Source organism: Tenrec ecaudatus, chromosome 7 (genome assembly GCF_050624435.1).
Source record: "Tenrec ecaudatus isolate mTenEca1 chromosome 7, mTenEca1.hap1, whole genome shotgun sequence".
NCBI lineage: Eukaryota > Metazoa > Chordata > Mammalia > Afrosoricida > Tenrecidae > Tenrec > Tenrec ecaudatus.
The window spans coordinates 129096019-129110651 of NC_134536.1; the positions used below are offsets into that span (position 1 = coordinate 129096019).

The window sequence follows — 14633 nt, forward strand, 5'->3', positions numbered from 1 at the left end:
GGATTGATTTTACTCATGACAAAGCCTTAAGAAACTCTTCAGACTCCTGATAACCCCCGGATCTGAACACCTTCACCACGTATCATGAACAAAAGGGGCGGGGGCAGGGATACAAGGTTGTTGCTACAGTGCAGATCTCGTCCCTACAAATGTTTACAAATTTCCCCAAAAGGATGTTTCTCCAGCCGCAGCGCCAGCTGCAGGGATTTCTTGCGGTCTTTTGGGCGGCGTGAGGCCATCAGGACCGCCGTCTCCCTGGACATTTTGATCTAGCGGACAGGCGCTCTGCTGGGGGGGGGGGGGGGCTGTCCCAGAGGCCCGGTTCTCCCGCTGCAGCAGCCCTCCTGACTGCTCAATCCCAAACCCGTTCTGTCCAAACACATCAGGCCCCGACTCTAGAATCTTTGGAGAAGAACATCCGCCCGGCTCCGAGCCCTGCGCCCCCACACCCCGCAGCTGTCGCTGGCACCAGCTTGCCCGGCTGGCTCAATGACTCAATGCTTTAACTTGGGCTAAAGCAGGAACCACGGCACACGTTCCAGGGGCGAGTTCTCTCCCTTTCTCTGCCCTCCCCCGACATCCAGGAAACTTACACTAGTGATCCGACACCTGGCAACACCGCTTCGCCCCCATTTCGAGCCATGCGTGGAATAATTTACATCACGGAATGCCGGGGCCAAGAGTTCTCGAGCAGTTGGAACGGGCAGTTGTGAGCGGCAGTTGGACGCAGGAATGAAATCCTGAAGAAATGCCCAGAAGAGGGCCACGCCCGAGGAAGGCAGAGGGATGGGATGGATTGTTTTTTTGGGTTTTTTTCCTTGGTTAAAACTGCCACCTCCTCTCCAGTCCCCTTGAACTTCCCAGACCCAGTCACGGGCCAAACACGTAATGTCACTCGGGCCACATGCCAGGCAACTTGCTTTCCCCAGACTGGGTAAGTGTGGCCTGGGGTGGGGCCTGTCTGCTGGTGGGTGGGCCGTGGCTGCTGTTGATTGATCTGGGAGAGGAGGGCCCATGGAGCAGGACCCCTGCGGAGAGGCGGGAGCAGGGCTGAGGAAGGAGGAGGGTGAGGATGAGCAGGGAAAGCTTATCAACAGATCAAGTTCAAGGTGGACACAGAGAACGGGAGGCTGGTTAAGTGAGGGCTGTTTCAGGCTTCGGCGTCGGGAGGGAGTCCCGAACATGCTGACGCGTACTACGAGAACATGACTTTGGATAGAAATGGGACTGGGGCGGAGAGGGGGGTGGGACACACAGGAAAAATACACATTGAATAGATATGTGGAGAGAAAACTGTGCAAAGGTCTTCCCTGGAATCCGGATGCTATTTAACACGATAGCGTTGTGACACGACTGTGGCTCTCGCTGCTACACAGTGGACACGTTGTCCCTCCATTTCAATGAGTGGAATACACTAGCCAATACTGAGGGCTACGTAAGCCCACGATGTGGACACTGTTTCCTTTGGCTCCCCTGTCTCCTTGGTAAATTGGTGAGCTTTAAGTGTTTGGCAACGTCTGGGGCAGACAAATAAAAAGGAAGGGGACAGAGACCTCCCCACACGACGACGACTTCAGGCTTCCCTTCCCACACCTGATGGCATGGCCAAACCCCAGTCATTCCCTGAGGTGGCACTGCCACGGGCGGTTTCCAACATGCCACCTGCTACCACAAGTTCAAAGGGACAAGCTGCTTCTTGAGTCACCCAAATAAAAGAATAATTTTAGAGCATTGGATGAGCTTAACAGCCAATCAGCATCCTGCCCTCCCAGTCAGCCACTTGATTGGAAAGAGCGCTCCCTCGGGCACCCAGGAGCTGTGGGGCTCTCCTCCGCTGGGCTCAGGGGACCCACCAGACAGGCTTTCTCCTCTAGCACTGCAGGGGCGACACTCTCCCTGCCTCGATAGTGGCCGCTCCGTCCTCCACCCCCAGAATTGTATTTTTTAAAGGACCACCCTCTTTCTGACTTCCAACGAAAGGGATAATAACCCATAGTGGGGACCTTCGGTCAAAAATGCAGTCTGGTCCCAGCGACCAAGGCTGACTTGCCCGAAGCCAGTTGTTGCTCCACCTAAGGAGATATACCGAGCTACGATTATAAATGTGATGAATGACTCAAAAGTGAAGATTCCTTTTCTTTGGAAAGGACCCCCTTCTCAGGATTGCTAAGGGCTCTTCTCTCGTACAGTTAACAACCGTACCCAAAGCCCATCTGTAGGCAACTGGACTGCCCTTACAGAAGGGTCGCGGGGAGGAGATGAGCCAGTCAGGGTGCAGTGTAGCAATGATGAAACATACAACTTTCCTCTAGTTCTTAAATGCTTCCTCCCCCCACTATCATGGTCCCAATTCGACCCTACAAATCTGGCTAGACCAGAGGATGTACACTGGTGCAGATAGGAACTGGAAACACAGGGAATCCAGGACGGATGATCCCTTCAGGACCAGTGGTGAGAGCGGTGATGCCTGGAGGGTGGAGAGAGGGTGGGGTGGAAAGGGGGAACCGATTACAAGGATCTATATAACTTCCTCCCTCGGGGATGGACAACAGAAAAGTGGGTGAAGGGAAACGTCAGAAAGTGTAAGATATGACAAAATAATAATAATTTATGAATTATGGCGGGTTCATGACGGGGGAGGGGGAGAGAGGGAAGGAGGAGGAAAATGAGGAGCTGATACCAAGGGCTCAAGTAGACGGCAAATGTTCTGAGAATGATGATGGCAACAAATGTACAGATGTGCTTGACGCAGTGGATGTATGTGTGGAGTGTGATTAAGAATTGTACGAGTCCCCAAAAAAATGATTTAAAAAACAAACAAACAAACAAACCCAACTGTAAAGGTACCAGATAACAGCCCAACAGGCAGCAGGTACGACCTTGGCATCAGGTGAGTTTATAAACCTGTTTGAAGGAAGAGTCGCACTCAAAGGGGAAACCCCTAATCAATGGGTTACTGAGAGCTCTTGGAGTCAGATGAGGAAAGTTTGTCATGAAGGCAAAGGGGGACACAGCTCTAACCTGATCTTACAGGTAACCCAAGAGTTGAGAAATGACTGTCCTGCACACCAGACTGTCATTCTTTTTTTTTAGACTGTCATTCTTAAGAAATTCAAACTAGTCTTTAAATGTTGTTCTTTATTGAGTCAACATTGTGAACAATAGCTTTAACCACGACAAGTGTAAAAAGAGGGGAAAAAAAAGGTAAGTGTGGAAGTGACATTTCAAACCAAGAAGGACGCTGCCCATCCAGGGAAATGGAGGTAGTCATTCCTTGTGTTTTCCATAAACCCGTTCCCCTTGGATTTAAGAGGTAAGTGTATGAGAAACAAGACAAAACCTTGGGATACTAAAATAACATACACGGACATGTTTTTATAACCTTGGTGTGAGAAGAGTCTATCTCACAAAACTGCAGGATCCATGAGAGAAAAGTCAGACACATTCAATGACATGTAATTTTTAAAGTATGCACGATAAATGGGAAATCAGCATTACCAAAGTCTAAGACTAAAATAAAACCACAAAATATAACTTCTATCTTCCAACCAAACGCTTCCATCTCATATCAAAAGGGTTTCACTGAAGCATAAGAGCTTCTACAGGAAAAATAATAATTTTTAAAAGAAAGACAACTCCTGAATATATGAAAAGCAATTAACTTATATAACCAATTAATTTTTAAAGGAAAGATATAACTCCTGAATATATAAAAATAATCCTCATGATAAGAGAAAGATGAATGAAAATTACAATGAATGGGGGGAGAAAGGGGAATCTAGCACAAGGATCAACCTATAACCCCCTCCCAGAGGGATGAACAATGGAAAAGTGGGCGATGGAGGACGATGTAAGACAGGAAAATCATAATCTATAACTTGTTCAGGGATCATGAGGGAGGGCGAAGAAATGGGGAGCTGATATCAGAGGCTCGAGTGGGAGGAGAACACTTTGAACATTCTGGCGGCGGCATATGTGTGCACAGGTGCTTGACACACTGGCTGAATGTAGGGATTATGGTAAGAGATGTAAGAGCCCCCAATAAAAGAAAAAAAATTACAACGAGCTACTATTTCCTGTCAGATTGACAAATATTTAAAAAGTTTGATTAAAGGCTTTCAGGTGGTTGGGTATTGGGGAAACAGGAACCCATGTATACACAGAGGGTGAGTGGGTCAACGCCTGGAACGTTCAGGGAGGGCAGTTAGCAAGATCGCTCCAGCTTTTAATTGCATGAATCATTGGCCTAGCAAGTCTGCGTGGTTGGTTTTACAGCTGTGATGGCTTGCATGTTGCTGTAACTCTGAAATACCGATGGGAGCGTCGCCGCCGGTGGGCGGGTTGTAGTGGGGTTTTCAGACTAAGAGGCTAGGAAGGATACCTGGTGATCTAATTCCAAAAACTGGCCAACGGAAGCCTTATGGCTCCCAGCAGCCTGGTGTCTGAGACTGTCTGGGAGGATGAGTGATCTGGGACTCACGGCCTTCAAGTCCATTCTGACAGTGACCCTATGGGACAGAGCAGAACTGCCCCTGTGGCTTTCCCTGGCAGTCAACCTTTATGGGGTGCAGAAAGCCTCCTTTTCTCCTGCAGAGCTGCTGCTGGGTTCCAGCTGCTGACCTTGCCAGCTCCCAGCACAGTGTGTAAGCCACTGAGCCACCAGGACTCCTTCCTGGTTGCAAGGCACTCAAAAACACACAATAGCCGCAACAATTGGCTCAAGTATTCCAAGGATCATGATGACAGTGCACCCTGTTATACTTAAGACCAGAGGTCAACAGCACAGCAAGGACCAAGGATCAGCAACCGATGCCGGCTCTCTCCAAGGGAGCGGATATTTATGGAAAGCACGGAAAGACTCAGGAACTCGAAGGCAGAAACATGTAGGAAGAAGACCAGCTATTTATTCTCTTTGCTTTTCCTGTAATACAGGGAGAAACAACAGCAGCAAAGCCCTTACAACAAGAAATACCCTGGATTCAGGAACGGAGATTTTAGGGAATCTACTTAAGAACGTCAATGCTGCCAATTTGGATATTCTACAAGTGGGAGAGAACTGAGCTTGACCTTTAAGAGTCACAAGACTGCAAACACTTCGAAGACAAACTGGCAAGTGACCCTAAGCACAACTGTTTTCGTTTCTCCCTTTTCCTGTTTCTTTGTGCTTTTTTTCTTTTTTTTTGGGGGGGGGGCCCCCTTTGTGCTTTTTTCATCTTTCAAAACTACAGTCTAGTGAAGAGGGTGATCAGTCAGTTGAACTTTGTAAGGCCACCAAGAATCAAGACAACATGGTATTTTACCAGAGCATGGAAATGACGGGGATTTGCTTAATTTGTATTAATTTGGCACAGCATCAGGGCATGCCCTAAGCTCCCAGGAGTCCATGGATACGTGTACCTCGAAGAAGCAACTGTGGAGGGAGGGGCTTTAACTATCCCAGCAGCCAGGAACAGCAGAATAGCCACCGACGACAGGAAAGCCCCTACCTCCAGGCGACTCGCAGTAATCACGAGCTGAGGTGATTCTGACCCACGAGTGAGGTGATTCTGCCGTCCTTACAGCTCTCCATTCCTTTGGAAGAGGCTTGGACATGCAGTGGTTCAACACTTGGCTGCTATCCAGAAGGTGAGAGGTTCAAAACCCACCAGCAGCTCCTTGGGGAGAAAAAGGAGGCAGTCTGCTTCCACAGCAGTCACTTGTCTTGGAAGCTCTATGGTGTAGTCCTACTCTGACCTTCAGGGTTGCTGTAAACCGGAATCGACTCAGTGGCAACGTGTTTGCTTGTTTTCCACTCCTTTAAGTAGATCCAGATTTCCATCTGGTATCATTTTCCTTCTTCCTGTAGGATTTTCTTTTGTATTTCTTACAGTGCAAATCTCCGGCTGATGAGTTCTCCAGTTTTTGTGTGTCGGACAAAAGTGTTGACCTTGCCTTCAGTTTGGACACACGGCACTTTTTGCTGGGCAGATGGCACTCCAGAGCAATGGGGTCGTGACCCCTTGGGGGGGTGTCCAATGACCCTTTCACAGGGTTCGCCTTAGACCATCAGAAAACACCTATTTCCGATGGTCTTAGGAACCGAGACACACTCCCCTATCCGTCCCCAGGCAGGTCTGCACACATGCAGATAAGCACAAATACCAGTACCCGCCCACCCCCCCCCCCCCCCCGCGTGAAGACTGTTACCCATGCTGCACCATGCTTCAAGACAACATTTCATTGATTTGTCATTAGAAACAAATATTGCACACTATAGAATTACGTATTATTTTGTGATTCATCACTATGTTTTAAGGTTCCATTTGTAACGTATCCTGCATATCAGATATTTACATGATGCTTCCAACAGTAGCAAAATGAGTTATGAAGTAGCAACGAAAAGAGGGTCACTACTGTGAGGAGTTGTATGAAAGGTCGCGGCACGAGGAAGGTGCAGAACCGCTGCTTTAGAGAGAGCTTTTTTAAGTCTTTAAGGAAGTTGGCTACATTGTTCCTCGTTTACATGATTTCCAATGAGAAGTCTGCCGCCATTCTTATCTATCGGTGTCCTTTGGTCCAGAACGACCTTTTCGGTCCTCCGGTTCTTTCAAAGACGTTCCTCTTGACCAGCCACCGAAAGCAATTGAGTTATGATGCACTGGGTTGGCTTTCTTCTTGCTTGCGGTTCAGTAAGCTTCCAGATCTGGAAGTTGACATCAAAACCAAACCCACCCCTGGTATGATAAAATCGACCTGCTCTGCAGGGTTTTCGTGGCTTCATCTTGACAGAAGCATCCTGTCGGTCAGTCCTTTCTTCCAGGTGTCCTGGGGTGAGTCCAAAGCTTCAGCGGGTCTTGGCAGATAGCGGAACAACTGACGCCATCCAGGGGCCCCTGTAGCATGTCCTTTCCTACAATTTGGAGCTGTTTACTCCGTGAAGCATGCCTGTCTCTCCCTCTCCTTCGGAGACTCCGAACACATGCACATGATCTGGCCTGTCCCACACCTTGGTGACAGTCTGTTTCTTTATTTAAAGATTTTTTTAAAGTCTATTTATCTCTTTGGGTTTCACTGAGGGCAACGGCTAATGGTGTGTCTTTAAACTCATCTTTTGTCCCTGTGGGGCCCAACCTCCCGTTTTCCTTACTCGCTGTATCGCGATCCTCAGGCCCTTCTAGTTTTGTTCTTAATAATTCAATCTTATATATATACATATATATATATAAAGCGCTTCCGTTTCTTGGTTTACTAATGCTCAATCCTTTTTCTACCTCTTTGAACTTATGTAAAATGGTGACACTGTTTTTATGATCTTATCGACTAATTCTAGCATCTTCTTATTTCTGTCCCTGTTTCTGTGTTGCTTTTCCCCCCCTTCCTCAGTCTGGGCGGTATGTATTTGCTTCTATACCTAGTGATTTTTTTTTTTAATCAAACTGTCAACCTTGAGGATCGTTAACCACTGGGCCACCAGGGCTCGTGGATGCTAGACATGATTAGTTTCACACTCTTGGGTGCTGGATATTTTACATCCCATAGTTAGGTTGGAGCTTTGTCTAGGGCACAATTGAGTTACTTGGAAACAATGTGACCCCCTTGAGAGGGTGGCTCTTAAGGTTTGCTAACCCTTCTTCTCTGGCTAACTTTGCCCTGCCCTGAGGAGGCAGTGCCCTTTGGAGAACTTGACTGGCTGGAGGTGCCCCTTGGCACAAACTTTCCTCTGCCCAGCAGCACAAGCTCCAAGTATATTGTTTTCCGGGATCCTCTGGGACGTTCCTTCCTCAGGACTCAGCAGGGTTTTAGTTTTGCATTTGTAAGCATGCGGACCTACTATCCGCTGAAGACTTGAGGGGGACTGTGAGCAACTGTCCAGAAGAGCTTCGTCCCTCCCTCCCTCTGCTTGGAGAATGCTGGCTGCCCTCACCTGCGCCACATCAGTCCCACTCCAAAGATGACCAAGCACTCTTCCTGCGCTTGGTGGCGTAGCCTGGAAACGGTCTCCAGGCAGGGAGCTGGGGCAATTTGTGGGGCTTAACTGTGCTGTTCCTCTCATGAGTCACTGTCCCGTGCTGTCTGAAAGAAACAAACCAGAGACTTCTACACCATGATCTCCTTTTGTTTAGTGAAAAAGTAAATACAGTCTTGTTACTCCATCTTGACCTTATTGACACTTTTAGGGGATTTTTTTGGGGGGGAGGGACTTTTAAAAGAATTCATGTAACCTTATTAGGATCAGAGCATCCCAAATACGGCAGGTCATCGAACAAACAAAATTAGTGGCTTAGGAAGCTATTTCCATCTTCCCCTCAGGATGCGCAAGTCAATGAGCCTCTTACAGAATTCAGTCTAAACACGTGTCCTAGCTGTTCTGTTTGTCCCCACCAACCATAAGGAAGCATTCTGGAGAGTCAAACATTTTGTCTTAACAATCTGTATTCATTTCTCAGACTTTACAGCAGCACACGTCTTTCTCAGATTTTTTTTTCAAGGAATGGTCATTAGGGTCTAGGTAAAGATTGGAAGCCATCTATTGCATTGAGAGGTTCTGAGGATGGAAATAAACATTTCTCACTATTTCCAGCCTGGCTGCTGCTGCTAAAAAAAAATACACGAAGTAGAAGATGAGAATCCATCCCCCCTGCACTCCATGGTTTGGGGCTTTGGTCTCAAACTGACCTGCTAGAGGCAGGGGTTAAAATTCAGAGCCCAGAAACATGGCAATGGGGTGAAAATACTTTCTAAATAAGCTCATGCAACCTAGCAGGAAACTTTTTTATTTTTAAGATCCTCTCTGTTTCATAAAGGAGCCCTGCTAGTGTAGGGGTCATGCACTGGGCTGCAAATGGAAAGGCTAGCAGTTCAAATCCATCCGCCGCCCCAGGGGAGAACGAGGAAGTTTGCTGCTTCAGTGAAGACAGAAAGCCTTGGAAACGCAGGGGCGCAGCTCACGTCTGTCCCACGGGGTTGCCAGAGTCGCAAGTGGCTTGGAAGCAAGGAGGTGGGTTTGGTACACTCTGAAGGACCCTCTAGTGGCACAAGTATTAAAGCACATGACTGCCAACTGGAAAGCCGTAGGGTCAAGTCCTGGAGCGGCTCTGTCAGAGAGGAATGGCACTGCTTCTGTCAAATGTCCATCCTTGGAATCCCCCTGGGACAGTTCTACTCTGCGCTAGGGGGATGCTCTGAGCGGCAATGGAGGGAGGGAGGGAGGGCGGGAGGGGATGTGCGGGTCAGGTACCACGTTACTGCTGGGACATAAAAGGTCATCGATGAAAAAGGCAAGTATACATAACAACTAAGTGTACTTCAAGTTTCAGTCTCTGAAGCGACCCTAGAAGCAAGGTTAGAATGTGTAAGCAAATCCTCCTCCAGAGAGTGCCACTGTCATAAAGTCAGGCCATAAAATAGACATTGACCTGGGGCTAGCAAGTTTCCCTCGATTCAGATACACAGTATCCTCATCGATTCCTTCTGCTGTTAGGCAACTCTTAGGCAGGGTAAGTTTTGTAACTGTTCCCTTTCTACATTTAAGGAACTCACTTCTCTTTTGAAAGATAAACAGCTACCATTTATTCCAATGAAATGTAAGTTTGGGGCAGGGGTTTTCCCAAGATTTTTCAGGTGAGGTCACTGGGCACTTAGTGAAAATAAAAAAAAAATTTAAGATCTATTTTTCATAATTATACTCATTTTCAATAAAAACAGAAGTTGTACTCAACAAGGTTGACTGAATGTTTCAGCTGTTATCCGACTACAGACGTGTCTACTTGTTTCGTCACCAGCCAGTCTCCTGTCAGCAAGCAGGAAAAGGTCGAAAAACTTAAGGAAGAGAGGGAAAAGGAAATGTTAGGAATCAAGACATTGTTCAAAATGGGAGAAGGTAATTTTTGAATGTAGGCAACATAAGACCTCGGTTTTCCTGAAGGCCTTTACCTCTTTAAAGCCTACTTGGAACCGTGTGAGGTAGAAACAGTGATAGACAGAAAACTCCCACTGGCAAGAGTCTGCAGGACGATGAAGGGGCGTGCCCCTGAGGGAGGGGGTGGGTGTGGGGGTGTCTGGCAGGGCTTCTTTATCAATTTCAGGACAAGCAGGGGAGACACTCAATCTGGAAGCCAAAGGGTTTTGTTTTGGATGCTGCTATCGACCAACTCCAGTCTCTCGGGTTCCTGTTTCCCCATGCTCAGGGAAGCTCATAGACCAGATCAGTGATTTCTAAACTCTTTTCCTCAAGGACCTACGCCTCTACTGGAGCACCCAGCAGACACTTGGAGGTCTAAAGGTTGGTGGGAAAGGCTCCGTGACATTCTCATCTCTCCCTCATTCACACACACAACTTGAAGCGAGTTGCTGAACTCTCTTAAAAAGTATTTAACTGGAAGAAAAACAATTGGCAAACCACTGAACATACCAGTTCCCCAAATTTTCAAAACAATGGTTTGTCATCTATTCTGAGGGAATAACTACCCCAAAATGGTAGTCAGCCTGGAAACAAAAATGCCAAAGAGCTATGGAAATCCAGAAATTGATGAGTATGTTAGCAAGGGGGGGGAGGATGTAATATAGGGTTCCACCTAGTTTAACACAGACTCCAACAAAGCAAGGCTCGTTTTAAATTTACTGGCTAGAAACATTGCCCATACAGATCAGTTTCTTAAACTAGGGCATGAGGACATACTCTTTGGTGGTCTGAGTTTTCAAGTATGAAAAACATTAGCAGATTGTAAAATCTTCCAGAAACATATGGAGAAATTTCAGGAATTAAAAATTGTTGCATGTGTTTGCCAAAGGCCTCTTACAATCTCAAGATCAAGTGGGACTCTACTGACAGAGACCCAGGTATAAGCTGTCTGACAGACAGAGGCCGTCCTGGAGGTGGATGGCGGTTTGAAAGCGGAGAGAGGAAGAGGGGGCTTCTGCTGCCATGAACCGTAGAAGTCAAGGAGAGCCACAGCGGGGTCGCTGGGAGTTGGCATCGACTTGATGGCAGTGAGTTTGGCTTGGAGAACGCCTGTCCAGATCTCTCTCCTCTCTCCTGCCTCGGTTTCCATGGCTAACTCTGAGTGGAAAGATCCCCAAAGCCTGAGCAGAGATGGACGTTGAGAGAGAGCCACAGCTGGATGGATTTTGTCAGCCTGCTATGTGACACAAGCCAGGCAGGTGGGGACAAACACTGTATGAGCTTATTTGCATGGAAATATAATTGGCAAATGCATAGCGATGGGGATTTTATCAACTGCTACCAGGAGTAGGTAGCAGAGGGAAAAAGGAAAGTATAACAAATTTTGAAACTGGACAGTGGTGCTGGTTACATAATGTGGTGACCACGCTCCTTAACTGAACCATGTAACAGTGGCTGACATGGCAAATGTTTGTCATATGTGAGGAAAAAGGGAGAGAGAGGCTCTGGGCTGATTCCCCAACATCTTTGCTGACTCTAGACTGAGACCTGAGTGGTTGAAGAGATACTAAACTTGGACCAGGAGTGGGAAGGGATGGGAAAGGAGAGTCTTATTTACGGCAGTGGAAAACTCAGCAGCAGACACTGGTGATGACTGAACAACAGTATTCACGGCATCAGTGTAAATGTAAACAACATGAAACTGGCATATGCCATGCTATATATTTTCCCTAACAATTGATTTTTAAAAAACTCAAAATGAGAGGGCAACAAAATCCTACAATACTAAACATGCCATTTTTGTGTCATGCTTTTTACCATAACACACGGCAGTTCTGCTTTATTTAAAGATTGTTCCCCCAAACTCCATACAGTCAGAATCTCACATAATTCTCGTTGAATGTCCCCAGATATTTCTATGTCCTAGGACTCGTTAGCTTTGAAATGGTTATTCTTGATAAATTATTAACCAGTTCAGTTCATTTTGGTACGATAACAAAACTAGGTTTAGATGTGTGAGAAGAAGCCATACCGATAAGAGCTTCAATACAGTCACAGGATAGCTTTGGTTTGTTTACAAATGACGTGGCACGAGGGTGTGAAATGGGAGCACAGGGGCCCCGAGACAGCCCTAAAGGGGACGAGGACGAAGGTTCAGTAAGTCTTTCCCTCCATCAAGGTCAAAATAATCAATAGGCTTTCATATCTTTCTGGCAGTGCTTCAGCTAAAGTGGAGATGTAGGAACTTAACCTTCATGTTGGAGGTCAGGCAACTGAGGCCCAAGGGAAGCAGACCTGGCTTGCTTTGGAGCCCCACCAGGAGCTGACAGAAGTGGTGGGAAAAGGCAGTGGCTGAGATTCTTACTGCCCCGGGCATGAGCCGGACACCTTCTCTAGAACAAAGGGGAGGGTGCATTCTATGACTCTAGGGGGCCCAAGGGGGTCGCAAACTGGAGTCTGTCGTTGCTTGTGTGATTTCCGACGTTCATGGACACTCTGTGCCAGTTACAAATCATCTTGGTCCGTTAGCTGAGGGGGGCTGATGTGAAGGTAACTTAAGGTAGTGCCCAGGGTTTGGTCCCAACTCTCAGCCTGCTATGGACTAGAGAATGGACCACTGCTAGGTCTTGCATCTTCCCCAAAGGTGCTGCTGGTGGAGCCCACGGAGGCAGCTCTTGTGTCAGGCCGTCCTGTTGAGGTTCTTCCTTGGCTTGGCACCTCTCAACCTTCCTCATGCCGCGACCCTTTCGTACAGTTCCTCATGTGGTGGTGAGCCCCCAACCATAACATTATTTTAATGGCTACTGCATCACTGTCATTTTGCTACTGTTATGAACTGGGTGACCCCCGTGAAAGGGTTGTTCGACCGCCAAAGGGGTCGCGACCCACGGGTTGAGAACCACTGTGATAACATGTCCAAAGTGAGGCAAGACCTGGTGATCTTTGCTTCTTGGGAACGTTCGGGCTATATTTCTTCAAAGACAGATTCATTTGCTTTAGTCCATGGTGTGCATAGTCAATATTCCTCCCAACCCCCAAAAGGAAGACTGGAGAGGATCTGAGTCTTTGAACTGATCGTGGAAGAGCACTTTAGCGCTCAACTTGACATCTTTGCTTTTTTTTTCCCCCCAAAGATGATCTGCCCAGTGCAATACAGTTCATCTCCTGACTGCAGCGTCCGTGGGTACGGCTGATGGAGCCAAGTAAAGTGAATCAGTCCCTTGGCAACTTCAATCTCTGTTTACGATGCTGCTGCTTTCCCTTCCCAGCTGTGGGAGTTCTCTTTCCTGCGGTGGTGCCCAGCCTGGAGACTTTCATCTTTGATCATTATCTGCAAGAGCTTCAAGTGCTCTTCCTTTTGAGCAAGCAAGGTCGTGTCATAATCACCGGCTGCCAGCGAGTCTTCCTCCAAGCCTGATGTCATCTTTTTCTTTCAAGAGTCCAGCTTCCTAGACGACTTTTCATATGGAGACTGAGTAAGAACTGTGGAAGTTTATGACCGTGACGCACCTTTCCTGATCGTAAACTACGTCAGTCGCTGCCTCTTGGTCAAGGTACAGGTTCGACATCAGCACCGTTAAGTGTTGCGGAATTCTCGGTTTTTGGTACCGGTATCCTTAGCTTGTTCTGATCCGCATGGTCACATGCCTTTGTGTCGTCAATAAAGCACAGGTAAACGCCTTCCTGGTGTTCTCCTCTTTCTGCCAAGATCCGTTTGATATCAGCAGTGATATCCCTTGTTCTACATCCTCTTCTGAATCCGGGTTGCTCTGAGTGTTTTTTAAATGATCTTCCACAAATTTTAACTTGTGTATGATACTAATGATAAGATTAAAAAATAAGTTAGTAGCTATGCAAATTCTTCAAATACCCATTTTAAAAAAAGGACATTGGGAAAGGCCGATACGCTTTTTGTTTTGGACTGAATTAAAGTCATGTTTATGCGTTTTATCATAGTGTGCAAAATGAGTAGTCAGATGGTGGTGGGCTTGAACGGCCAACCTTTTGTTTAGTCGCCAAGTGCCTAGCTGTCTGTGCCACTCACACTGTGTGGAAAGACACGCAAGCAGCAATCCCCCTGCCCGCCTTCGCCACGGGAAACGACTGGTGTAGGCGTGTTGCCTCAAGGGCTGCGTCTGGCTCGCCTGCAAAGGTGACTATGGGGAAGGGCACGCTGTCGAAGGAACAAACTACAGCAACGCATTAGTAAGCCTCGGTCAGGTCAGGGACTTGTCCCTCTCAAACCCAGCGGGGACTCCCCCTCTCGCTCAGCGTCCAGGCCAAAGCCCCCATGAAGCCTAGGGGAACTCTGATCCCACCCGCGTGACATCTCTGATCTTGGGTCTCTTGCCTCTTTCCCTACTTACTGAGCAACTCCAAGAACCGGATCTCATTGCTCTCCTCCTTCAAGCTGCAGAAGGACACCTACTCTCCTACCTGTCACTCTCCATCTCCTGCTCTCAATGTCCTGCTGCAGCACCTTCCACCCTCCAGCTGCCATGGTCTCACCTATTACATAACACGCTTATTTTTCTGTTTGCTTTGTCTCTCCTGTTCATTACCCCTCTCGCCCTACGCGAACGTAGATCTCACAAGTGCAGGGGTTTTGTCTGTTTTGTGCATGGATGCAAATCCCCGGGTCCTAGCAACATAGTTCAGTGCTGGGACAGAGTCGCTCTATAGCAGTGGTTCTCAACCTGTGGGTTGCGACCCCTTTGGGGGGGGGGGGTCGAACGACCCTTTTAAAGGGGTT

The 14633-nt window shown here is 47.6% G+C and overlaps 1 protein-coding gene across 2 annotated transcripts in view; it reads right to left on the reverse strand.

Moving 5' to 3' along the window:
- BICRAL (BICRA like chromatin remodeling complex associated protein) overlaps positions 1 to 14633 on the reverse strand; it is an 80721-nt gene that overhangs the window by 43684 nt on the left and 22404 nt on the right. Inside the window, exon 1 of one of the 2 annotated variants that reach the window (XM_075555095.1) lies at positions 594 to 6082. The exons of the other annotated variant lie outside the window; for it this stretch is intronic. The gene's annotated coding sequence lies outside the window, so the exon portion shown is untranslated. Of the gene's footprint in view, positions 1 to 593; positions 6083 to 14633 lie in introns of those variants that run through there. 2 annotated transcript variants of the gene reach the window in all.